This window comes from Pleuronectes platessa, chromosome 3 (assembly GCF_947347685.1).
Source record: "Pleuronectes platessa chromosome 3, fPlePla1.1, whole genome shotgun sequence".
Classification (NCBI taxonomy): domain Eukaryota; kingdom Metazoa; phylum Chordata; class Actinopteri; order Pleuronectiformes; family Pleuronectidae; genus Pleuronectes; species Pleuronectes platessa.
The window spans coordinates 10,278,661-10,304,138 of NC_070628.1; the positions used below are offsets into that span (position 1 = coordinate 10,278,661).

The following is a 25,478-nucleotide window of genomic DNA, read 5'->3' on the forward strand; positions in this document are numbered from 1 at the left end:
GGCACATATCCGACATATTAAAAGTTATTTTAATATAAATCTGCTGCATCCAAAGAGCTTCTGTGCCCTTTTTAATCTGAGCAGGAAAAACAAGTTTTCTGACTTTGTTGTTTTCCACATTCCTCATGTCCAATTCTTGGCTACCCATTTCACGAGCAGCAGCTGCAGTGCATGACCTCTCTATCTGTGCACTCGTGGGTACTAGACAGAAGGCTGAATATCACGGGCAGAGATTCCCAAACAACACCCGTCTCCTTCCCCTTACGGGCTCCTTCTGCGTCCTGCGTGGCGCCGGTCATGCCAGCAGAGCTCCGAGCCGCGAGATGCTGGAAACAGAGCTGAGAGAAAACACACAAACAACCGTCCCGCGTAGCCAGGGAGACTGACGGAGAAGACAGGCGAGAGAAGGGAGAGATGAAGGGAAAAGGCATTGGGCGTAGGAAGTGGTCTGGCCGGAGCCTCGCAGCAGTCACTTAACAAGGCAGGGGAGGAGAAGAGAGGACCACAGGGAGAGAAGAGAGCAAGAGAGCAGCAGGGCCAGGACTCCCCAGGACTCATCAGCAGCTTCTTCTTGATTGCCTGCCGGAGAGCGATCGAGCCGCCCCTCGTGTTTCCACCCCTCGCCCCTACACACTCTGCTCTCCTCTGAGAAATGACCCGCCAATTTCCGCCACTCCTTCGAGAACCCCCCCCCCCCCTCGATCCAATCTTTGTGTGTCTTACTTCCCCCGACTGCATGGGCCCAGGTGCACTCTGCTACCGAGTGACCGGGCCACGGGACGGCAACACCGGGTCACTTAGAGCGCCTCGTTGGCCCAGACTACTGAAGTGAATCTTTAATATTTGATTAGGAGAGCGCCAGGCATCAATTATTCTGTAACTCTACGTCGCACGCGGAGAGAGAGGGAGCCGGAGCGGCTGACCTGTTAATCACTGTCCGCTCGGTTCACATCAGCGAGTGTGAGAGGCGACACGGGACACAGAGTGGGATTCAAATGTTTGATGGGACGTCGTAAGAAATATGTGGATAGGAGGTAAATAGTGTGTATAGATGCTTCAGTCTCTTAAAATAAAAGACCCTCATTAAATTTGAACAGGAACCTGTGAAATGTCAGTGATCCTGCAAAAAAAAAAAAAATACTGTAAATTCATGAAACGTTTTCCATTGTGCCAATCATATTTTACAGTCTTAAAATATAAATAAGCTTGAAGAACCGGTGAATTTAGATTTTCTTTTTTATGGTTTTTTTCTTTTGTGCTTTTGTGTGTGTGTGTGTCTTAAGAAGCCCGTGTTGTGGCACTGGCACTCGACAGCGTTGCATGGCTACACGGTCGCACTGCGGAGAACAAACACAGCAGAGGAGCTTGTTTCACTTTGGTGTCAAAATGGTGATTTGGAATCCTCATGAATACTGTACGTTACCTAAACAGGTGTTTCCCATTTGCAGACGGGGGGGGGGGGGGGGGGGGGGGTGTCCTCTTTTTGAAAAGACTCTTTTCTTTGTTCTTCTTTCCTTTTTTTGCCTTTCCTGTATTTGTTTCTGTATCATAACTGTCTATGGTTTTTGCATAAAATGCATAAGGGTTTTGGGATGTAAATGGAATTTTATTCATATTTTGTCCAAATACCTCTTGTAATTTGTATCAGAATTCTTGTACAATTTTTATATTAAAGATTTATCAGTCACTGGCATTTTGTTCTCATATTTCTTTCGAAACCTGGATTTAACAAATAATCCCTAAATTGTGTTGTCGTAAAAATGTTGTGAAGACGAAGGAGCTTGAATTCTATAATGTAGAAAAAAAACTGAAACCATCTGTCAATCAAGCCATTTGAGACAGTGATCTCAGCAGGTTTTACTGGGCTCTTTAATTACCCTGTGATAAAAACCAGTGGGGAAAAGGCTATCTTGACCAATCAGTGGACGATAAGATTAATAGAGTTATTAAATGATGTATTGGCATGAGAAGAAGGCAACGCTGGTTTTTAGCAAATTAGTAAGATGGTCACTGAAGGGGGGGGGGGGGACAAAGGGAATACACCTTTGTCTGATCATAAGCGGATATTAAATTAAAATTATATTACATACTATCTTTTCTTTGGCGATAATAAAAACTGAATGTATCCTTGAAAATAAATTGAAAACTACATTTATTGATAATCAGTAATTTAGTTTTTTTTTATTCCTCTACATACACTTTAAATTCCATTGTTGACTACATATAAACAATATAAATAATGAATATTAAAATACACAATTGTTAACATCCTTTAAAGAAAAACATACTTTCACCTCGGAGCAACGACTTGACACGGAGACACGGACGACAGACACTGACAAACAACAACAGACAAATGCGGGGTCACTCTACACAATGCGACCTGCGCTGACATCATTTGCTGTGACTGCGGCTAAAATTACAAATTGATATGAGCTCCAGCCGGGATGTCATGCTTGCTCTGCGAACCAACGGGAACATAACGCCAGCCACCCCCCCCCCCCTCTGAGAAAGTGAAGCAGTGACACACATCGGCCTTATTGACCTTGAATCAGACACCATTCCTCTTTGTCACACACCGGTTCCCTGATCCCCTGTCATTGTTGATAACAGCGCAACACACACACACACACACACAAAAACACACGCACTTCAGAATAATAGCGCTGCATGGTATTGATTATATGCAGGCTCGGTAAGAGATACTCCCCCACTTCTCCCAGATATCCTCCGCCACTCATCCTAAACACATACACACCCCCCCTTTTATTCCTCAGTGACAATCTCCCACCAAGGAGGGGGGGCTGACCTCCCCGCTACATAACTGGGCATGTTGACGGCGACGGCAGGCCATCGATTGGACTGACAAACACTCTGGCCCTCCGCTGACCTTTGAGAGGCAGAGTCCTTTTTACTGTGGGAGAATAGGTACATGCAGAGCGAGAGGAAAAGAGAGGGGGGGGGGGTGTTTATCTGAGCTGGAGAGGCTGGAGAAGTTGACAGAGGAAAGACGTTCACCTGCTCCTCTGTCCGTCTGTCTGTCCTTAGAGATCTTTATATTAGTCTTTCATTTTCTGGAAGTCCAGTGAAGACTCTGCTTCTGTCAATTTAACGTGGGTTCTGCTATAAAAATAGATTTTAAATGTTATGCTTCAGAAATAAGTTTTTTCGAAAGCAGAGCAGCATCAATGGCTGAGTTACAATAAGATATAAGTTTGGTAATTACGGTGTTGTGAACCTGTGCAGACGAGAGAGGAAGAACACACATCACCAGCTCCCTCTCACCTTCACGTTTGCAGGATATAGGACAAATAAATAGGACGCAGCTCTCTCTTCTCACCACAAGCAGCAGCACAACTCGAGGCATGACCGTGTTCCAGAGGTTATTTCAAATTCAAATTCAAAGTCATTTTGGCAAAATGTCTACAAAAATCATGCACATCTCCATTTCAACGGACTGACTCCCAAAACAGAGAGAGAACACATAGGTTCAAATAGAAGTTAGCCGGCAGGAGTAGATGTTAAGTATTCATGGTAAAACCCCACACAGCTTATTCTTATGGTTAAACTGGTATTTATTTTGCCGTCCATGCAGAAGCTCTGCACGTGTGTGAAATCAGCGGCTGTCGTTCTCTGAGCGAGAACAGCTACAGACAGATATCAGATAGTGTTGTGTATCAGATTTAATACACACTTATGTCACTTTTCCACAAAAAATCTAGGAAAAAAACTAGTAATGTTCCACTATCATTTCCAGCATCACTAATAGAAAATAATATCATCACATTCATAACAGGTAATCGCATCTATACACCGACGCCACGTCTTTAAAGCGTATTACTTTCACCCAGATAAACTGCAATTCTCTTTCTCCGCAATTTAGCCTCATTTCACACTGCATGGCCCCTCGAGTAAAACTGGAGCCAATCCCAACTGATATGATGGGAGGGGCGGGGTGCACACCCTGGACAGGTCACCAGCGTATTGCAAGGCCAACATACTGAGAGAAAAACAAATATGTGTCTCCAAACAACCTGAGCCCAGTCTGCATGTCTTTGGACTGTGGGAACATGCTGTAGGACCTGGAGAAGACCTTCACAGACACAGGGATCAACATGCAGACTCCTCACAGAGAGCAGGAGGAAACCGGAATCCGATCCGGGAAGCTTCTTGCAGTGAGGCAACAGTGCTTCCCATGAAATTCACATTCAATTAATTCAAAGATATTCTCCCTCTATCTTACTATCTCTTTCTGTCTCTCTCTCTCACACACACACACACACACACACACGCACACGCACACGCACACACACACACACACACACACACACACACACACACACACACACACACACCATCCAGCCACTGCACTGAAAGCAGAAAATCAATTTTCATTGAGAACTAATTGATTGTAATTGCACAATACAATTAGAAGGTAAATGACCAGAATTTAGAGAGAAAGAGCAGAAAAAGATTTTCTACGTCACTTCTTTATCCCAAGGCTTCTAAATTTAAATTCCTATTTAACGTGACAAAGAACAGAAACGTTTTCCTTCAACTTTCTGAAGGGTCCAATACATAATTACACTAAAAGCTGGACTGGAGGACTGTGAGCAGAAGTACTTATGAATGTTAGTGACTGGCAGAGGAAATGTGGAATTACAGGGAACATTACCGATGGCGACTCCTGAATTCTTATAAAAACTTATCTGTGGTAACACGAGCCTTGGCTGGGATGGACCGCGTACACGTATAAGACTTTTTACTGGGCCCTATTGATTTGGTTCTACACCAGTGAGGCCTGCAATGCTGGCTAATGCTATTGACGAGCCATCAGTCTTGTCCAGAAGTGTGGAGGCATGCAGCTCCTCTTCCAAGACCAACCAAGGAAGGAGAGAGGAAGAGGAGAAAAGAAGGAGAGGGGGAAAAACATCAATGGACAGTGATGGAGAGCAGGGAGGAGGGCGAAGATGCAAGCACAGCAGACAGACTCAGACCACTGTCCATGGTTTGGGAACACTAAATTAGAAAAAAGACAAAAGGGATGAGAGAGGGAGAAACTGTAAACAGCTGCATCGATCCAACTAGTGTTGGGCAAATCAAACCATTACAGCCGGAGTCTCATGCCCCGGAGTTGAGGGAGAGGGTGTGAATATCTGCACACATCTCTAGTGAAGAGAAAAGTTTTTCACCAGAATCACACTGGATCTCCTTCAGAATTGCTGGACTTACTAATTCTCCAGTCTGCTCCACCCGCTAAATAACAAGGTGGAAGTGCAGCAGGAGAGGAAGGGGTTAACTTGGAAGGGAGGATGAAAAAAGCCCTCTGGCAACCCAGGGACAGAGGGAACGCTGAACTCATCACAAACCCCTCTCCTGGCGTCCGCCAGCACATAATGACCCCAACAAGACGGGAATCCCTTTTAATTAAAGTGAAGGGAGATCAGTTAAGCAGATGGTTGCCGACAAATATTAGGGGAAATAGAATGTTTAATGGTCTGTGCACTTATCGCAGGCTATTTTCCACACCCAGCCCCAAACTGATAAACAGGACAGGGCCTTGTTAATCAACCTTACAACCTTTAAAGCCCGAGATAAGAGAATAATTCGGGATCTTTGTAAATTAGCTTGAGATGTGGCTAAGACTCTGGCCCCTCGCGTACTCAGGGCCAGACCGCCGAGGAGGGAGAGGAATTTCTATCAGTGTAATAGCCTTGTGCCACGGTGAAGAAGTTTGGGGGAAAGTACTTTTTTTTCCGGGGATAACGATTTTTTTTTCTGTTATTTTCCTGAGTTTTTATTCCCCTTGTGGTTTGACCCTCCTGCCGCCACCCTGCTGCGTTCTTATCAGTGACACAAGAGAGTCACCCGCCTCCGTGGAAATAATCTAAACAGGGAGGCGGGGAATCTGCAGCCCCGAGCCGGTGGCCTGTGTGCGCAGGTTAACGGGCCCTCACCCCTCTGAGTCAGACACAGGTGGGGGTGGCTTGTGTTTATTTTACAGATGATGGATTGAAGAGGAAGGGATTATCGACAACAGTAGCAGCCCTGTGAGAATCCTAGCAGGTACATTTTTTGCTGTAACAAGCCTCACACAGGAGGAGTATTTCTTGGGATGAGATACTGCAGGTATTTCTAAAATCTATGAGGCTGAGGGCTCCTGACTTTAATTTGTTATATTCATGTCTGTGTATTAAAACAACACAGTTTAGGATTTTCAAAAAATAGATCTTAAAGTGGTCTCAGGATTAAAAAGGGAGACGTAAATCGTTTTAATCCAAAAAAAATACAGGATAAATCATCATGTTTGGTGTTTTATTTTGAAGGCTCATTTATGCTGAATGTGAGATATGCACACGGACAGACAGAGCAAACTGTCCATCCGCTGTGATCATTTCATCTGTGTTTGTGCACGTCCTCTGAAAACTCCCTGATATAAACCAAACAGACAAAACTGAGAAGTACCACCAGAAATCATTTGGGGGGGCCGTCTAGCCAATATTTCAAATGAGACAACCATAGGAGACGAAGAAGAAATCTCAAGAATGGCAGAACTTTTTTAGAGGAAGATATTTGACAGGTTGTTAGAACACGAGAGGCGTCTAACTCTCCACCCAGAACCACGGGTCAGCCTGTGTCTTTTCTTAAGAGGTCAATTATCACAAACTCCTCCACCAGGGCTGTGTTTGTTTTCATTAGAAATTCTAAACTCCACGCTGCTCTCTTGTGGATGTGCTACTTAACAATCATGCAAGTGTTGAAGAATGCATGAAACTATGTGGTGGGCGTGTTTGAAAGGGACGTATCTCTTCTCGTGGGTCGAGGCGGCATCGAGGAGCCTCTACTGGGACAGCTGCACTGCAAACACTGTCCAGGACAGAGGCCAAACAACACATACCCCTCGTGTCCCTCTCAATTTAATCCAAAAACCTGTTCACACTGATTGGATGTTGTGATAATGACAAAACTAAAACTTCTTCTTGGTTTTCCTCAAACATCCTTATCTTTCTTTCCACATGTTGTGACCTAACTCACTGATACTTTTACACGTTCAATTTAGGAATGACTTTCTGCTATGGTATATTTTACCTTTTTCTTGAATCAAAAACACATTGGCTGAACTCGGCTCCACCTCATCTATTCTTTTTTTCAATCACGCAGAGCAGAACCGTACTTAATTCAACCAGCAGTCAGAGCACTTTGGGCTTTTTTTCCCCTCAACCTTATAGGCTTTGTTTCTGCTCGAGGCTTTGTTGTTTCCTTCCATGGAAAAAGGGGACACACCGGATTGAAGGTAATTACGTGGAGAAACGCAGACATTTATCAGTGCTTGTGGTTTGGGACCTTAAATGGTCCTGCTGACAATTTCCCCCTTACAGTGGGCCACTGTGGAGCTGGCAGGTTCTGTTCGGAGCCCCGATGCTGGGATTGAAAGCTCAGAGTGCTGCCATATGTTGGACCTCGGTGGTGCCAGCAGCAAATGTGCTGAACAACGCGACTCAGACCATGAACTCCGTGCCTTGGCAGAAGGTGTGTGCACGGGCTACTTGCAGGAGCAGGAGAAGCATATATGCAGTTAACAAAATCCGATTGCGTACACAAGTCTTTAAGCGTTTTTGTGTGTGTACGTACTTCTGTCTACCTGTCTGTTTGTCCGTCCGGTGTCAGATTGAGAACACATTGCAGAGTCCCATTTCTTCAACACACACACACACACACACACACACACACACACACACACACACACACACACACACACACACACACACACACACACACACACACACACACACACACACACACACACACACACACACACACACACACACACACACCAACACACACACACACACGCAGACTCATATTAGTCTGGATATCCATGGAGAACATCCCAGATTGCAATGGGTCACACCTGGTTATGCTTCTTCCCCATCTCCTCTCTCGCTCTGCTCCCTGGTTCCCACACCGGCGGCATCTGGAACCTATTGGCGGCAGAGTCACATCGAGCCATAAAGCCCTCACAGGCTCACAAACGCACAAGGGGTAGAACGTCAAACAATGCTGGCCCGACAAGCTGCCAACAGACACAACGCATCTTGAACCTGAACAAACTCCACTGCTCATTTTTTTTCATCCCCTCTGTACGTCTCTCCAAGCCATTCCTCCCTTTCTCCTCCTCTCCCTCACAAACACCACCTGGGAACGGGTTGAGGGAGAAGTCGACATTTTTACCCTTAAATGGAATTGGTACTGATGCTGAGGGAGCTAAATGTGGCTCAGGCGACTGAGACCGTGGAGAAATGGATTCTGATGCAGCCAGAAAGTTACTGTCAAATTCACTTGTAACCGAAACCAAATACAAGAGGAATATTTAGACATTGGTGTGTTTTAAAAAATGCACTGGCTGGATGCTCTGGCCCGAAGGGTTAATGACCGCTAGTGCCACCCGGCAGAAAATGTGATCGGGAGCACGAGCGAGGCCCATTGTCACACAGCCGTCATGAGAGGAGCGGGGGGGGAGGCCGTTCTGTCACAGCCTGGTAATGCTCTTATCGATTCTCCATATCTGTTACGGAGGCTGGGAAGCACGTCCCAAATTCGATACGCTTTTAATAGGGGGAGAAATTCTCCAAATGCTTAAAATGGAAAATATAAGTGAGAAGACGACAGCAGCGAGAACAAAACCTTCACCGCTGAGCAATTAAATAAAACTCTTGTATGTTACATGTAGTTTTTCTGGCTGTTCCCTCTGCACACTTTATATACGGCCGTCTCGCTTCCAGCCATTTCTCCCCTTTTGGATTTTTGTGGCATAAAAAAATGTTGGCCAGTGTTCGAGCACAAAAATCTGTGCTGGAGCCATTTCAAACCAGAGTTTTATTGTTAACAAATGCTGCCTTTGATACTGGCTACAATGGGCGATACTTCAGTGTTTGTTTGTGCTGGAGGTGAAAATGAGTTGCTAACATTTGGAAGGGGAAAGCTTGTGAAATACAACGCGGCAACAACACAGGGGGAAAAAAATGGCACTCTTTTAATGTCGTGCAGGAGCCGGCGATGTTTTTCCACTCATTAGGGGGACTTTGAAGTGTGTGTCTGAAACCTAAGCTTGGGAAATCTCACAGAGACAAGGCTGTGGTGCGCACGTTCTCCTCCAAGAACACCGCGATTCAAGGTAACATATCCACATCCTATTAGTCCGTGGTGAACTTACCGATTGGATGCAGACAGACTGTGGTATTAGGCAAAATCTGATCCTGTTGCCCATCCTATAAAATACAGTAGGTCTACAAGGGGAGATAAATGCTGCTCTGTCAAATTTAATTTCACCTCACGACTTTGTCCACACCAGCATTATTAACAGAAAAAAAAGAAGGTGGAATTCAAGTGAGAAGCTCCATAAGTGCTCTGCTGGATTCAGGTCCGCAGGACTCAATCGAGGGGTGGTGCGAATTCTTGCCTCTTCACTGTCAGACCCCAGGGTCCTGTCTAAATTAACTGGGACGAGTGGATTGTTAAAGGGATGACCCTTTCCCTATTCACCCGGTTCCACCTCCACACACACGTGCACACACCTCATCACACATACACACTCTGAACGTCAACCGCTAAGCCTCAATAAATCTGATAAGCCACCCTGGTGGCTTCTGTGGCCAATCCGTGCAGAGAACAACATGGCTGGTATCAGGCAGCTGCAAAGCCCTCGTCAAGCGGGACTTCAAAGTGCTCGGAAGGGCCGCGCTCACACCCCTGAAAGCTGGCCCGTCTCTCAGCTCTCCCTTACCCCAGCCCAGCTCCCATCCCCTGCCTACCCCCATGCCTGGGTGATGTCATTATTGAAGTCTTTGGCGTGCTATCCGAGGAGTAAGTTACCATTGACAGGTTCAGAGCCCGGCTGGCTCACCCATGAGGATTCATGACTTTGAAGCTATTGGCCTTAAGCTGCAAATTATTCTTTTCAGGCTCTCTCTCCTCTACCTACAGCTTTAATCCACACCCTCCTTCTCCACAGTGCACTCCGACGCCAGCAGACAGCACCCACTGGCCTGCGCAGCACCCACTAGCCCGCATGCACGCATAACAGGCCGAGGTACAGACATGTGGGGGGAGAGCAAAGTCAGGCACATGCTCAGTCATTTTCCTAGATATCTGGAAACACATTCTTTATTGAGCAGCCTCATCACCCCCCCCCCCCCCCCCCCCCCCTCATCAGTACAGTAAAGTTAATAACACCAGCAGGGTGGAGCAGTACCAGGCTCCAGCAGCACCGGCGAAGATCCTCTTAGTCCCAGCCCATCCATTCCTCACTCCCTTCATCAGCACTTAGTGGACATCTGTGCAGTGCCAGCCCTCTCCGTATGCCATAGCGGTCAGAAGACAAATGGCCGTGTCAGTGCAGTGGCACGCCTGCATGTCTGATGCCACACAGAGGTGCACGCTGGGTGTGGTGAGGGACACAGACAGGACGAAGGCCACGGACCAGTTAGGAATGGGCAGGGTGGGCGAAGCTTCCAGCGCACAGGGGAAGGGGCAATAAGTTATCTAAACTGTAAACACGTGAAATACCAAAACTAAGTAATGTCTTATGTGGCTAACAAGGCATGCGTGGAAAGCAAAGAAAAAACACCTCAGAGACTTGCTCTCTCTGGGCTACAGAGGTGGTTTGGCTCGATATGTCCCATTGACTATGTATATATATTTTATTTGCACATGCTGACCACATTCATTTTTTCATACAAATGTTGTTCCTTCTGGGCAGCCAAAGATTTTTGTTAATTTTGCAATGTTGTTAAAATAAACTTGCCTCCTCTTCATGCATTTTGATATCTGCTTGTTCTCTGCAGCATTACAGTGGACTGGAGTCTATCGCTGTTTGCTGATTTGTTTGTTTCCCTTAATACTTTCTGATACGCTTGACAAATCTGCTTCTCAGTGATCTCTGAATGAAAAACGATGTAACGGCAAATTTACAAAGTTTCAAAATGTCCTCAGCTTGTTCAAGGTACAATTTATTTTTTACTCACCAGCTGACACAAACACCCAATATGACTAGATATTTATTGGCCAGGACATGAATCACATATTGTTACATTGAGTAATGCAAGGAATGACAAATTGAATTTGCCTCTTTGCTCTGTTGGTCCATCATGCAACTAAATTACCAAGTATTTATGTGTAAAATATTTAAATCAAATTATCGACAGAATGTAAAGTAGTCAAACTTGACCTGATGTGAAATACACCTTTTGAATACATTGTGTTGATGAGGTACCTACTGAAGTTAGCATGCTAATCTGCACATTCAAATTTTAAGTAGCCTTGACATTTTTCTTAGATTATGCTACAATCCCAGTGTGACTTCTGAGACACACCTTCTCTGAGACATTGATGTGGGAGCTGACAACACTAAAGGACATGCTAGTTAGCATAGCTTTACTATGATTCAGCAAAGTTGTCCGAATGATTTCACAGAGCAAAGAATGATCCACATTCTTTCCACCGCAATACTGAAGGTGATGAAATGAATCATTACTGAGAGGCGACTATAAAAATTCAGAAATACATAAGGTTTAAACTTGTCAAACTTGAAATCCGAGGCTTGAAATGTAACACTATCTCATATCACGCTCATGCTTGCGTGTTCCCAAAAACACAAAATGTGCGTCCAGCTCGGGCTGAAGAGACAAGGTTTGGTGGTGAAGGAGGAAGGGGGGGGGGGGGATGAGAGATGAGAGAAGGTGTGTGTAGAAAAGTAGGGGAGGAATAGCAGTATTCCCTGGGTGACCGGCTCTGGCGAAGGAACTGAGAGCTGTTTTGGCTTGTGTTGCATTCGGGGAGAGAGCAGCGTCTCCCAGAAGGAGGCTATAAAAAGACAAAGGAGGCAGGAGGCCATGTGGAGAGACTGTTGAAAGGGAGCAAACACCCACTCCACAATCCCACCACTGCCACCATCGCCACCGCTGGGGAAGGGAAAAGAAGCGCACACCGAGATCGAGATCACAGAAACAATTCGATGAATTGCTATCACACACACACACGCAGACACACTCACTATCAGAAACATACACACACACTCAAACACTATATACAGTTGAACTTTAAATTTCAACATTATTGGTACAAGTGGCCAGTTGGTTTTTGCAAACACAGCATTACATCATGCACAAAAGGCCGACACGCACAACAAACATCTGTCCAACAGTCACCAATGCAGTGTTGACAGACAGTTTGAGGCCGGCAGCATAACAAGACTGAGGTTGCATGTGTAGAAAGTTCCAACCGAGCCGTCATTAGCACCAGAAACATATGTTAAAGAGGAAAATAGCGATAAGAATCAGCTCTGAGGAACTATACCGGGAAACGGAGACACGACTGCACACAACGATCTCGAGAGTCATCGAGACACATGCACGAAACCAAACAAAACAGAAAGAGCCCCTGGGCCTAAAGTTACCACTGACAGTTCGATGGACATATGCACAAATATACAAAAACAAACACGGGGAAAACACATGGTGGTTTCAAGGAGGGAGTGTTGAACATGCTCTCCTCCTGCCTACCCACAAATATCTGAAACATGAGGTAAAGCTGGCTGTCCTTTGTGAACAACAGGCAGAAAATGTAAGTCTGGATTCCTGATGCAATACAAATCAAAACTTAATGAATCCAAAGCCGCTCTCTGCTTTTGTTTTACTCCTGTCTTGGCCACCGTGGCCAACGTGGTCAGTCAAAACATGGAAGCCTGATTTGAGTGAAGGGGATGAGACGTGCAATACAGAGAGGAGGAAAAAAAAGTGAGGATGTGCCATATCCAATTCTGGATATTTACGTGTAAAATGTGCTCTGCAGTTCTTTCTCCATGCATGTCCATGGGAATCAAATGCTCTGGCCCTTTGCCTGAGTAAATGTCTTCCCTATGTGTGGGCTCGCTATCCCTCCGTGTTGTCTTCACCAGGAAGGGGAGCAACTGGGCAAGGTGCAAGAGAAAGGTGCCTCTGGTTAAAGAGCACTTCCCCCCCCCCTACCCAATTGGTTGGCGAGAGAGAGACGGGGATGGGGTGGGGTGAAACACAGAAAAGCCATGGCTCTGTGGCTGAACCTAAGTGTGGGAGGTCCAGAACCCCCCCCCCCCCTCCCAACCCTCCACCAGCACTAGTATTAAATACCTCTGGAACATCCCGACTGGCTTTTAAACAGAGCTGCAGAGGGTAACTGGTGGATATGGAGGAAACTAAGCATGCCCAGGAGGGGGGGATGTTGTGAATCGCTGGGTGTCCATGACCTGGCACTGCTCTAGCCCTCCAGCTCATTGTTCGGGGCCCAAGAAATCCTTTATAAGCCCATTAGAGTGTGAATTTTACCAATCAAATTGGAGTGTCTAGCACTAACAAATGCTAGCGTTGGATTTTATTTGCCGTTCGAGCCCTCCTGGTGCAGCGCCTTATGGACTATGCGGTCAAGCTGTTAGCCATTACATTGACAAGCATGCACACGTCTCTACATCTGGCCCTCTGCAGCTCGAACACACCAAGCCAATTACATGTTGTTGTTCTTTTTGACATATAATGTTTTTCGTAATCAGATAATTGCCCGACCCTTCAAACTCCCCCCGAAACAGCTTTTTCATTCCGAGCCCGTGTGTGTTGCCGCTGAAACACGGTGCCAGGACCCCTTCATCAAACGTGTGAGGAGGGATTTTTTTGGTTCTTCTGTGAGTGTGTATAAAAGTAATGCATTTAAGCAACATGTCTTTCAGCGCAGTGCTCCGGACTCATGCGAAGATGTGAGAAAGGTGAGAAGTAAATCAATGAGAGACAGGAAAAAAATAATTACTGGAAACCCTTACTGAATATTTTTGGGGAAACGTGGTTCCACTTTCAGAAGTGTGCACACATGCAAAGGAGATTTCCTGAAACATGCTCTCCATGACAAGAATCTGTCAGTTTCTAAATGCTTGCATGTGAAAACAGCCACAAAGTATGCTGAATGTGTCAGACCCTTGATGAAGGGAGGAGATCTCCTGATTGAGTCATGTGGTTGCATATTATCCCTGAAATCAAGCAGCATGTGCTCTGCACTCGCATCTGCCCAGAACACTCAAATTTAAAGTACAACCACAGCTCTGCCATTTAGCCCCGAATACTTCACACCCTCTTAAGGATATAAACATTATTGTTGGAAGGCACATAAATGAAATGCAATCTAATGGTCAGGGTGAAACCATGATCTGTCTTTAACAACAGACCTTCCCTTCTTCTCAAAGTTTTCACAGTCTGAAACTTTTACGCATTTATGTGGAAAATTTGCAGAAACCTCAGGAATCTGACTGTCTATGATTAAGACATTTCCATAAAACTACATGCACTCATGTCATTTCTTGCATGCAGCTGTACTGAATGTGCAAAAATGAGATAAAATACACACGACAGCAGATTTAACAATGTCTCTTCATATTTTGTGTGAATGTTTTCGTTTTTTTTGTTGCTTTATAGAAGTCCTCTTGTCTCATTAGGAGCAATTGCCATCTGCACGTAGAGCTACCCAGTGTCTGGGATAATTGTACTGCTAATTATCATGTAGTGTCTGCTGGTTGCCAAGAATAGACAGTGCCATGTGGCCCGGTGTCTTGGGGTTTGTTTCTGGCCTTAATAACTTGATAGGGAAGATGGGAGGGCATTGGTCTCCCAGAATTGAATTAAACAGTAAATACTGTTTGTGTTTTTGTCACGATTTCCTGTGTGTGAGTCGTCCCATTAGGGGTTTATCTTGGAGCGTTTGCTCTTTCACACACCCTTCCACTTTCGCTCTCTCTTCTCGAACACACACACAGGAAAGAAACAGTCTATTTTATGCTCTACAGATGAAACACATTAGCGAATGCATGGCAAGGGACACTGAGGGAGGGGGAGAAAAAAGCCTCTTCAGTTCCAACGACATCAGCATTTTCTCGCAAATTTGCAATTAGTCTTAAGGGCCAGTGTAAATTAGGTCTCCTGATAAATGAGCAACCAGGACAGGACATGAAGTTTCAATAAATCTGAGAGGCTGCCCAGGGCATTGGTGTCCTCTTACTATAAAGCATCAAGAGAGTCCCAACAGGGAGAGATCTATGAAATAAGCCCAGAGAGCAGCACTCACCAAAGGGATTCACACGCCCGACTAGTGCCTCTCCCCTCTCAAAGTTCCATGGGAGAGACCACTCCGAGACAAGAAACACAAGTATTCCATGATGGGGATGTGAGAAGGGGGGGGTTGGCTCTCAAAAGCCTTGATAAGGAGTCTGTAATGTGGGTAAACCAGCACCGGTGTCTGCGTCTACACGCATAACTTCATGGAGGAGACCACTTTACGCCGAGACGCTGGGAGTGAGAGCGCCGTGGTCCCATTCAGGGGAGTCTAGAGTTGCGTCTCATCAGTGTTTAAACATATTAGAGCGGGGCCGGCGCTGTTGCTGATTCGATCTGCTGCCTCGGTGGAAAGACGTCAAATATAAGGTTTTACTTTTTAAAGACTGCACGATTCTCTCTGCACGGGTATCGACGATGCATCAACTTACACATTTAGGCCATTGCACAGGAGGGCTTCTGGACAAGGATGACAGCTAATGGAGTTGGCAGTGGAGGCCTGAGCAAAGGATCAGGTTCAAATGGATTCCCAGTTACTGTCCATTTAATCGAATCGGACAAAATAACACGCCACAATAAAGTGCTGCTTAAGGGTGGAGAAATGCGTTTAAAGGGGAAGGCAAACTGATGACAAAGCGGGGGAATGTAGGACGGGACTGTGAATAGCATTAAAGACCCATTTGTCTGCATTACCTGTATGGAAGGGAGTTGAAAGGCACATGAGAAGGAACAATGATCTGAGAGAACAATAATGCGGTGGCAGGAGGGACCGCTTACTAGGTTACACCAAGATGAAGCCCGAGATTGAATTGCTAGCTACTAGAATACTTAAAAAGTACCGATTGCGACATCTGCCTCATGTTGCAGCGCGATACGTACAGTATCATGTTATACGACCGTGTTCTGGATATTTGATCAGTGTCATGGTGCTGGATTAGGAGCTGTAGTGGTGGTTCAAGCACTGGGACTGCTGAACAACAGGCTAGTGGTTTTGCATTTGTTGGAACACCTTGTCTAATTCACCCAGAATAGCATATCATACAAGTCAAATAAGCGTAATTCAAATAAATTTCATTCGGTTCAACTTACTACCGTTTCTTCTGCCAAGTGCAAAGTGAAATCCACAGCATTTTAGAGATGGGAGCTTATTGGCCTTTGCCCCTTCAGAATCTCTGTTGTGCTTTGAGGGTTCAGTATACTAAGTTAGATTCTGAGCCAGTTTCTGGGTAGTCAGAGTGAAATTCTAAATATTCCTACAATGGGTCAACTCCGGTGCTTACCAATGTTACCTCATTACCATTACAGAGAAGTTAGCTTAGAATAACGGAAACACAATTTAACATGATTGGTCTTATAGTGTCCTGGTTATGCATGTCACCCTTGAAGTATTTCACTGAGTACAATTTTGCAAGGATCCAGACAAAATGGCGGATCCGAATTCTCTGAAATGTTTTGATCAAGCTTAAGCTTTGGAGAAAGAAGGAGGACACTCTCCTGGCACCGTTCTAATTGTTGTTGTTTTGGAAATGTTAAACGCTCACCTGGAATCAGCATGACACATCAAAAAAGCATGGTCACCATAGACTGTTATTTCCTGGACAGCAAAGTTTCTCAGTTTACCTGTTTCAGAGACTTTCACACTGCACACAGATTGTGTATCAAAGTGGCGCCACACCTTGTAAATTTTCAATTTATATAATATTTAGTGTTTAAACAGAATTGTTAGGGTACTTGGATCAGAAACCAAGATTAAACCTCAATACAAACATCCACAATGTCATATTACAATAAAGGATGACAGAACCGCGATAGCACAACCGTATTGCCTGCAGCCTTTTGAGCTCATGAAATTACAAGTGACACTAAAGTATGTTTTATTCCTGTGATAAAACACACCCCACCTTCTCACATAAAACTAAAAAAGATCTGGAAAAAGTGGATTTTTTGGAGAATTGTACGCCCTTGAGATGTGAAGATGTCAACTACAGCAGTACATGCCATGAGGGAAGCAGGGCAGGACTATTCTAAACTCTTTAATCAATAGGCCAACGGGAAAATAAAGTGCAACAATGAAGCAGCAGCCTGTGTCACATTAAGAGCAAGACTGGGACAGGCCAAGATCAGTATCTCCACAAAGGGAAGCAACAAGGGAGGCAGGTAATGGGAAGAGAGGAAGCACGGGGACAATATGTTGAATCAGAGATAAGTGTGTTCTTCCTCTCCAGAGAAAACTATCTGCAGCCCTGCACTTCTTGGCCGCCGCTGAGCCGCTTGTGTTTTGCAGACACTATTGACACAAAGTAAAGCTGATAATTAAATTACATGTGTTGTGGCAATCCTGAGATACTTTGAACCATTAGCACATGTAGGGGGGGGGGAGGAAGGAAGCGGTTGTGAGAGAGACAGCGGTGCGTGCCCAGATCAGGTTTGAGGCTGTCCACGTTTCTGTCGTGGGCTCCATGATGAAGCTTAACGACAAACAAACTGTTAATGATGGCGGTGTAAGAAAAGAAAAGGAAGGCGCTGATTCCAGTAAGCCCGGCCACTGATCCACTGACATTCTTCCTGGACTCGGTCCCACACAATCATTTTCAGGAGGGAGGAATAAAAGAGGGAAGAGAAAATATCAAGAGCTTTCCGGTTTGGCGTCTGCCCATCCATTATAACTATAAAGGCTTTCGCACAATTCCTTTGATGCACATCACTGATACGTGCTTCGGGGGCTTGTACTGCTTGCATGGGAACAGTCTATCCAGGTGACAGCTCTTCAAGCCCTCGACAAACACACTCGCAATCATGTGCACACACACACACACACACACACACACACACACACTGACAGAGGCAGCTGCGTAAAGCCATTATTTCTTGTTTGGTGTGGAAACAAAAAAAAATGTTTCCAGATTGTAAATGTCTCCAGTGGATCTGTATGATGCCGTGTCCCCTCAACTTACAAAAGACATTTGAATGCAGCTAACAGTCCAGTTCTGCAGATACATCAACCTGCAGTTTAGGGATGAGCTCTCTCTCCATCTCCCTCTCCGACGCCGGGCTCAGCCAGTCCAGTCCCCGTCCTAATTGAGTCAGCGCTCCTCTGCTGCTTGGACCTTATCGTATCACGCGTTCTAATTGACCCGCGCTGCTTCATGAGACAATGCGCCAGGAGCTTGACAAAAGTTATTAATTTTCACTTTGTCCAAGGCTCTGTCCCAATTAGGTCCCCTGGCTGGGGCCGACAGGGCAGCTAACGTGATTACAGGACAAGCTTATTAGTCTGCAGCAGCATCGAGGAGCAGGAGGACGACCCTAAATGAGAACACACAACATAGTGGGTGATTACAAGGAGTCGTCAGCACACAGGGATTTTTCTGTTTTGATTTATTGCGCACACCCACACTAAATACAACGAGCGGAAATCTATGCTGTTGATGTCTACAATATTGAAATAGCAGATCTTTTTGTGGCCCTATATATCCTTAACTAAGTAACATTGGCTTTAACCCGGTGTACATTTGCCTGAATTCACATTCCTCGGTCTATCTTGTCCTTTGCAAAGGTGTAGTCACAGTGAGCCTGACGGATGGTTAAGGAGAAATCATGCGTGCCAGTGCTCAGTGAGACTTCACCAGACGCCAGGAGCAATGGCATCACTCCAGATCCGACTTCCAGCCAAGTTCCTCTCAATTGGGGAGTCAGCAGACAAGCTTTAAGGGAACCAATCGGACCCAATTAAGTAGAACTGCCTCGAGTCCATCACAGTTGGGTCAGAAGCACCTTCCTCTGTTTTCCACACCGCATCAATCACCAGGTAGCAAATGAAAAGAGTAGCTACCAAATTCAACAAATATCGGAACAAAACGCTGGGCTGTAAATCCTCCTGAAACCCTTAATCACACACGGCACGTGTTCCAGCGCACACACAATAAAAGAAGAGATTTTAGACATCAAGGAATTCAGCAAATTTCAGGTTCCTGAAACTTCCTGAAAAAGTAGCTGATGATACGTCCGAAGAAAAGCCACAACAGCAGCATGTGCTCTGAACGCCCTTTCAAGTTTAGTTACAGTGCTGTCATGTTCAATCAAACCCTGCTCTGAGGATTAAGATGGAAGAGATTTGAAGCCAGCTTGTGGAGAAGAAGGAGAAAATAAAAAAGGAGCGATTCTTTAGATGGCGACTTCAATAGCCCTGAGTGCAAAATTACCAGCGCACAGCCGTGGCCGTGGGGCTCGTTTTAATGACAGCTCGCGAAGATTGGCTTCACCCACCACGATTAAGGTTACCCTTCATCATCTGAGGCAGAGCAATACAAACAGTTAGTCCAGGAAAACAAGTGAGAGGTTTGACACAAAGACACCTGCCCACTCAGCAGCTCCTTGTAGAGGTTCAGCCATGGGGGCCGCGCCTGTAGCTACCTGACTAACAAGTCCAGAGTCCTGTGGATGAGAGGAGAGTGACAGCGGCCTGGCAAGCTCCCTCTCTCTGATTAATATTTCATCCTGGAACTTTGGCCTTAAGATGTATCGTACTCGTCTGAGCCTCAGATGACTTAGTGCTGAGACCACAAAACGAGGGACTTCAACCCCATTTAAAATCAGTTTCTTGCAACTTTTTTTTTTTTGCCAGCATGTCAAATGTTTCCCCCGACAAAGGAAACTGCTTTTGTTGTGATTTAGTGAACGCATTTTAATATATTGTGTTTTTGGAACTATACATATTTCTCACTGCAACTTCAAATATCTTTGGAATTTAGGTGCAAGACAATATTATTTGGTAAGAAAAAAGAAAAATACGAAATTTGTAGAAAAGACAAATATACATCATTACAATTTTGTGTGCAAAGTTTAATATAAAAGGATATGACTATGTTAGATAATTTCTGTCCTTTGCTCATCCATCATTGGTGTTTTACCGGCAGAAATCTCAAGCACTCCTGCAATATATCACATTTATCAAATCCAAAATGAGGAATAATACACAAATCCTCATTTTATTATTTTTATTTTAGAGAAAAATTACATTTCTGAGGGTTTGATAAAAATGTGGCAGGGGCAGTGTCTCGGTTACTGGTTCAGAAGAAAGAAGAATAAACTATTTGAAATCAGACGCTGACATGTGTCTGTGCTGTGCAACACGTATGCCATCACCTGGTGGTCTCTCATTGTGTCTCTCTTCCTGAGACACAGTGTACTTCCTGATCAAGTGTCTAACTTCCCTTTTTTTTTTCAGATGGCTAATTAAAATATTTACCCATTCGGCTCTGTCACTTGGAGAAGATGAGAAGACGAGGATGCACAATCAATAAGCAGCAAAGGCAAAGTCCAATTATGTAAAATGTATAAATTATAGATTTGGTGTAATGCCAAGGACATGGACACTCTATTGCTCTCTTTCTTACACACATTCAGTTTCTTTCTTTCTCTCTCATTCCCTCTCTCTCCTACTCTCGCATGCAGAAACAGGAGCAACTAAGAAGAAAATATGAAATTCTAATGTTTTGAGCCACAAGCTATTTCAAGTGCAGTGTGACTACACAGTGTGCGTGTGAGACCGTATTCAAATTTGGACTCTTCAGCATCTGGGCACACATTTTGGTGCGGAAGGTTTATGAAAAATGCATCTATTAATTCATTATTTCGATTGAACCTGCATTATAAAGGCAGACGCCGAAACACAACAGTGATTCCGTCTGCCTAAAGTTTCTATTTCCATAATTTAATTGAGGTCACAAAAGCAGCTTTGAAGGAAGTCAAAAGTTACGGGGCACAAGCTTTGCCATATGTTTGCATTGACCTTTAATTTTGCGAAATGTGTGTTACACAATCCTCAGCTTCCATGGGTCAACCTCCGTGATTATTCACAGCGAAAAACTAGCAGCTGTTGACTCTGACAGCCACATTCCTCTCTGGCCTCCTGCGTTTCAATTTGTCTTACAGCAAAAAGCCCTTCCGTTTTTAAATACCAAGCAGGGCTCTTTCCCACACAGGTCCTGCCGAGGTGAAGAATCCCACTCCTGCCACCACAACAGCAGATACGCCAGGGTCTTCGGAGAGGTTAAAACATTCTGCCGATGTTGGAGGAGGAGAGATGAAGCGAAGGGGGAGGGAGGAGAAGAGGGTCTCTCTGACAGTCAGAAAACAGTCCCTCACAGCGTTCGCCCCAGCCTCAGCTGCAAAAACAACACTTGGATTCCTAACAGCGAGTGCCAGGTGGTCACAGGATGAATTCATCAGGGCAATGCATAACGCAAAAGGCAGAGATTATCACATCGCAGCAGCCCTAGGGCCATGGCAGCGCAGGCTGATTGGAGACATAGAAGGAGGCCCAGGAGAGGCGCTGGTCTTCCCTCTGGCCAGCGGAGAGGTGTCGGTCCACTCCTGGGAGAGATGGAGGAGTAAGGGAGAGAGGAGGGAGGGGGTGGGTGGTTCAGAGGGGTGGTTCACCTCGCTACAGGCAGCCCTCCCATTGGGGCAGGAGCAGGCAAGGAGAGGCCTGAAGGCCACACACACACACAGAGATACACACATGCATTGTGCCTTTCAAAAAGACACAAACACACAACCGGCTTTTCTACCAGATCGTTGGCAGCATTTTTTCTTGTCATGGGACCAGCAGTCCCAACAAGACAAGGGTTAATATCAGACAAGAGTGCCCATATGCTTTACCACTGTAACCCTGCATTGTTGAATAGTGTGTGTGTTCATGTGTGTGTGTGTGTGTGTGTGTGTGTGTGTGTGTGTGTGCACTTTTCAAAGGTGATGGAAATCTAGAATCAACTACGCTATCCAACAAAACAATATGATGTGAAAAAAAGATACGACTGTCAGCAGCTCATCAAAATGGCCTTATGGGACGTCTGCAGAATCTAAAGAGCATCAACTTTGAATATTCGTATAAACTACACTGAAGAGAAGAAGCTTCGTGTGCACAGAGTCAAACTCCTTCACATCAATGGATACATCTCAGTCTTCAGCTATAGTCGTTTTGTATGATTTGTAATCCGTTAATCAACATTACATTAACTTGTCTGATCATTTATTATGTTGTGCTCTTGCATAGGTGGAATCAGTTTAATTTTAAATGATTTTACCAACATCCTCAACAGCTTTCACCAGGATCTGAACTAACCTGCACACTGCAGTCCGTCGCTTCAGTCTGACAATACTGATCAAAAGAGAATTTCACATTCATCAATGCTCAAATAGAAGATTTTATTATTTTAAAATAATAAAAGGCAAAAAGATCTCTATAATGTATTTGAGTCACTTCTTATTGCTATAGAGAGTGCTGGCGACAGTTAAGTCGGTGGTTTGATCCCTGGTTCCTCCTCATGAGCCAGACGCCGGATCCTTGCTCCTTGAGTGTTCCAGAAAAAAAATGTTCACGTTGGACAAATGTGTCGACCACATGAACACAACGTTTGATACCAAAATCCATTCAAAATTCAAAACAGATATCAGATGCAGAAAAAGCATGTGACTGTAGAAAAATAAATCTGTGCCTCATCACATTTATCTAAAAACTACATGGAGAAATATGCGTATGATTATCACTATACTAATTACAAAAACAGTGCACTGATCTCATAATCAGTGGATTTTCACCTGGTTATAAAATCCACAATATTATTCTTAGGGTCTATTTTTGGGGAATATATGAGATTAACTATCAGTCAGCTTAAGAGAGGTAAAGAGGGGGATATTTGAAGACAGGTTTGTGTCTATTAATTGCATATTTAAGTAAATATGCTTTACGAGGGCAACACTTAGAATAGAAGTGTTCTGAAGTTGGAATAAAATCATCTGGAGGCATCTGCCAGCTTAAAGTGTAGATGCACTTTCTCAAGTCCATGAATCGTTCTCTGAAGCTGCCAAAGCATCATAAACGTGAACATAACCTACCTCACCGCAACAACACCGGGATCCGACTCGCCACACACTCAGGCTTTTATTTCATTGTGGTAGAATAAAAACATTTATGTTTCCATTTCCACAGCTGTCATGGAGACATATCTTTAAGATTTAGACGGCAGGAAATAAAGGACGCAAGGAATCAGACATCACACCGAGCACAGCATCTGACAGGATGAATTAGTAAGGATTTCAACACACCTTCCCAAATTGTTTGATTTGTAATTTCTAATTTTAAAATGTGATTAGACACAGATTAAGTTTCACGAGGAGCTATCTTGTGAAATTATTTGAATATGCTTTAATGACCACATCAATACACCTGAGACTATAAATAGAAATATAATTCTTTATCCCTTTTTTTTCTCTTTGACAGGAATTTTACTTCTTCATTAATTTGAGGGGGGGGGGGAGCCGGTCACCAATTCTCCCAACCACATCCAGCGACCACACATGACATTAAAACAAAACAAGTTTCCATCTCTAAATTATATATTCATAGAAACATGTGCACACCTTTCTAACAAGTTCCAAAAACAAATCAAACCACCGGTCCACGTGTTCTGACCTTTTTTAGATCAACAGCCAAGTCCACAGCTAATTTGTATTTCTCTGCCATTTCCAACCCGGTGTTGTTCACTTTTCCGTCAGTGTGTTTCTTTCTCTTTGCTTATTCTACATAAATTATTGACCGGCTAATTTGGTCGGCCGGCCCCGGTGAGACACTGCAGCATCGGCATGACAGCTTTATCTATTAGACTGAGCCCAATGACAGCCTTGTTCCGGCACCGCGTGTGTGTGTGTGTGTGTTGGTCTCAGCGTGCGACTGTTCATGCATGTACGTGTGTGTGTGTGTGTGTGTGTGTGTGTGTGTGTGAACGTGTGTATATGTGTCATGTGTCTCGGTGTGTCAGCGTTGGTGTCAGTGTGCGTGTGGGGGGTGGAGGGGGGGGAGGGGGGTCAGGCTCATTCTCAGTTGCATTAGCACAGGAGCAGGACTGGGACACATCAACATCTTAATCAATACGCGAGAGTCAATTACTGAGGAAGCGCGTGCTTAAGCAAGATCTGATTATTGGGTTCATGTTCAGTCCACCAAATGGACCGAATCAATGTGATGGGATATGTGCTATATACACCCCCCCCAACACACACACACACACTCATTCCTCCTCCTTTCACATCCTGTCACCTCACCCCCGATCTCCCTCTCCGCCCGCTGTCCCCCACCCTCTCACATTCCTCACGGACACTTGAGGAAGGGGAAGGGAGACTGATCAAAGTGACAAAGAGGAAGGATTTATGCTCCGGTGCGGCAGCTAACAGGGCCGCGCTGAACTTGTCCAGACAGTGTGTTAAGATGAAAAGGCTGGAGGAGCTTCAAGCTCTCGACCGGCCTTTAAATAAGTCATATTTGGGCAGGATTCATGAAGATATTAGACGGTAGAGATAAAAAGATAAATACACTGTGAATATCATCTTGGAGGAGATCTGGATGTGCTCACCCCACTGCGCTCAACCAAAACATGCTTTATTACAGTGAATGGGCTTTAACCACAGAGTCGGGCTTTGGTAAGACTCTTGAAACAATGCACTTTTTTTGTGATTGTATTGTTTCAAGTGTGGTTTTGAATTTGTCGTGTCTGTGATGCTCGCTGCTGATTTCAGGGAGCACAGCAGACTCTGCTACTCTTCATCGTGTACTCATATCTAACGTTCTACACCTCTCCTCAACCACCCAGTTCAATAACCAGTGAGACGCTGGTGCCGACATCTGCCTTTCACCGGAGTGTTTTCAAGGGGGCTTTGTCTTTGTGTTGTAGATGTTGTGTGTGTGTGTGTTGGGTGTGTTTTCAACATTTGGCTGTCATATTTGCTCTTATTGAGGATTCAGTGTGGTGTGCTCCTCCTGTCTGTAGCCCGTCAACTTACCAGGACGGCTCACACAGCGGGTTGCCACATTTCCTTGCACACAAGCCCCCCCCCCCCCGCCCGCCACACCTCGAGCCCCTCCTCGGCCCCGGAGCCCCACCTCGCCATCGGACCACTTTCCTTTATTTACCTGACTGAGAAATTACACCTGGAACACGGAGGACGCAACAAAAAGGCGAGCGGGAGGAGTGAGAATGCGATGAGAAGCCGGGTGGTAGTGAGAGGACCAACAAAGCAAGAAATCAATAGCCCAGAGATTTTTAACTAAGGTTTTTTTTTTTTTTCTCTCACTCTGTCTTTTTTTATCTCGTAAGCTGCCAAACATCACCAGTGAAACTTGCACGAGGCAGTCGTTGCCAGAGGGTGAATCATAGCAATATTGATTTGATTATGTAAAAGCTCGGTGGAACCTCAAGCCAGATGCAGAAATAACTCCTCACCTAGGTCCTGCGGGAGAGTGCACACAGTGGTTTGGAGGAGAAAGAGAGAGACCGAGAGAGAGACGGAGAATGA

At 44.9% G+C, this 25,478-nt stretch overlaps 1 long non-coding RNA gene across 1 annotated transcript in view; it reads right to left on the minus strand.

Annotated features, from left to right (window-relative positions):
* Positions 1-25,478, minus strand: part of LOC128437234 (uncharacterized) — an 89,198-nt gene that overhangs the window by 26,971 nt on the left and 36,749 nt on the right. The window lies entirely within an intron of this gene.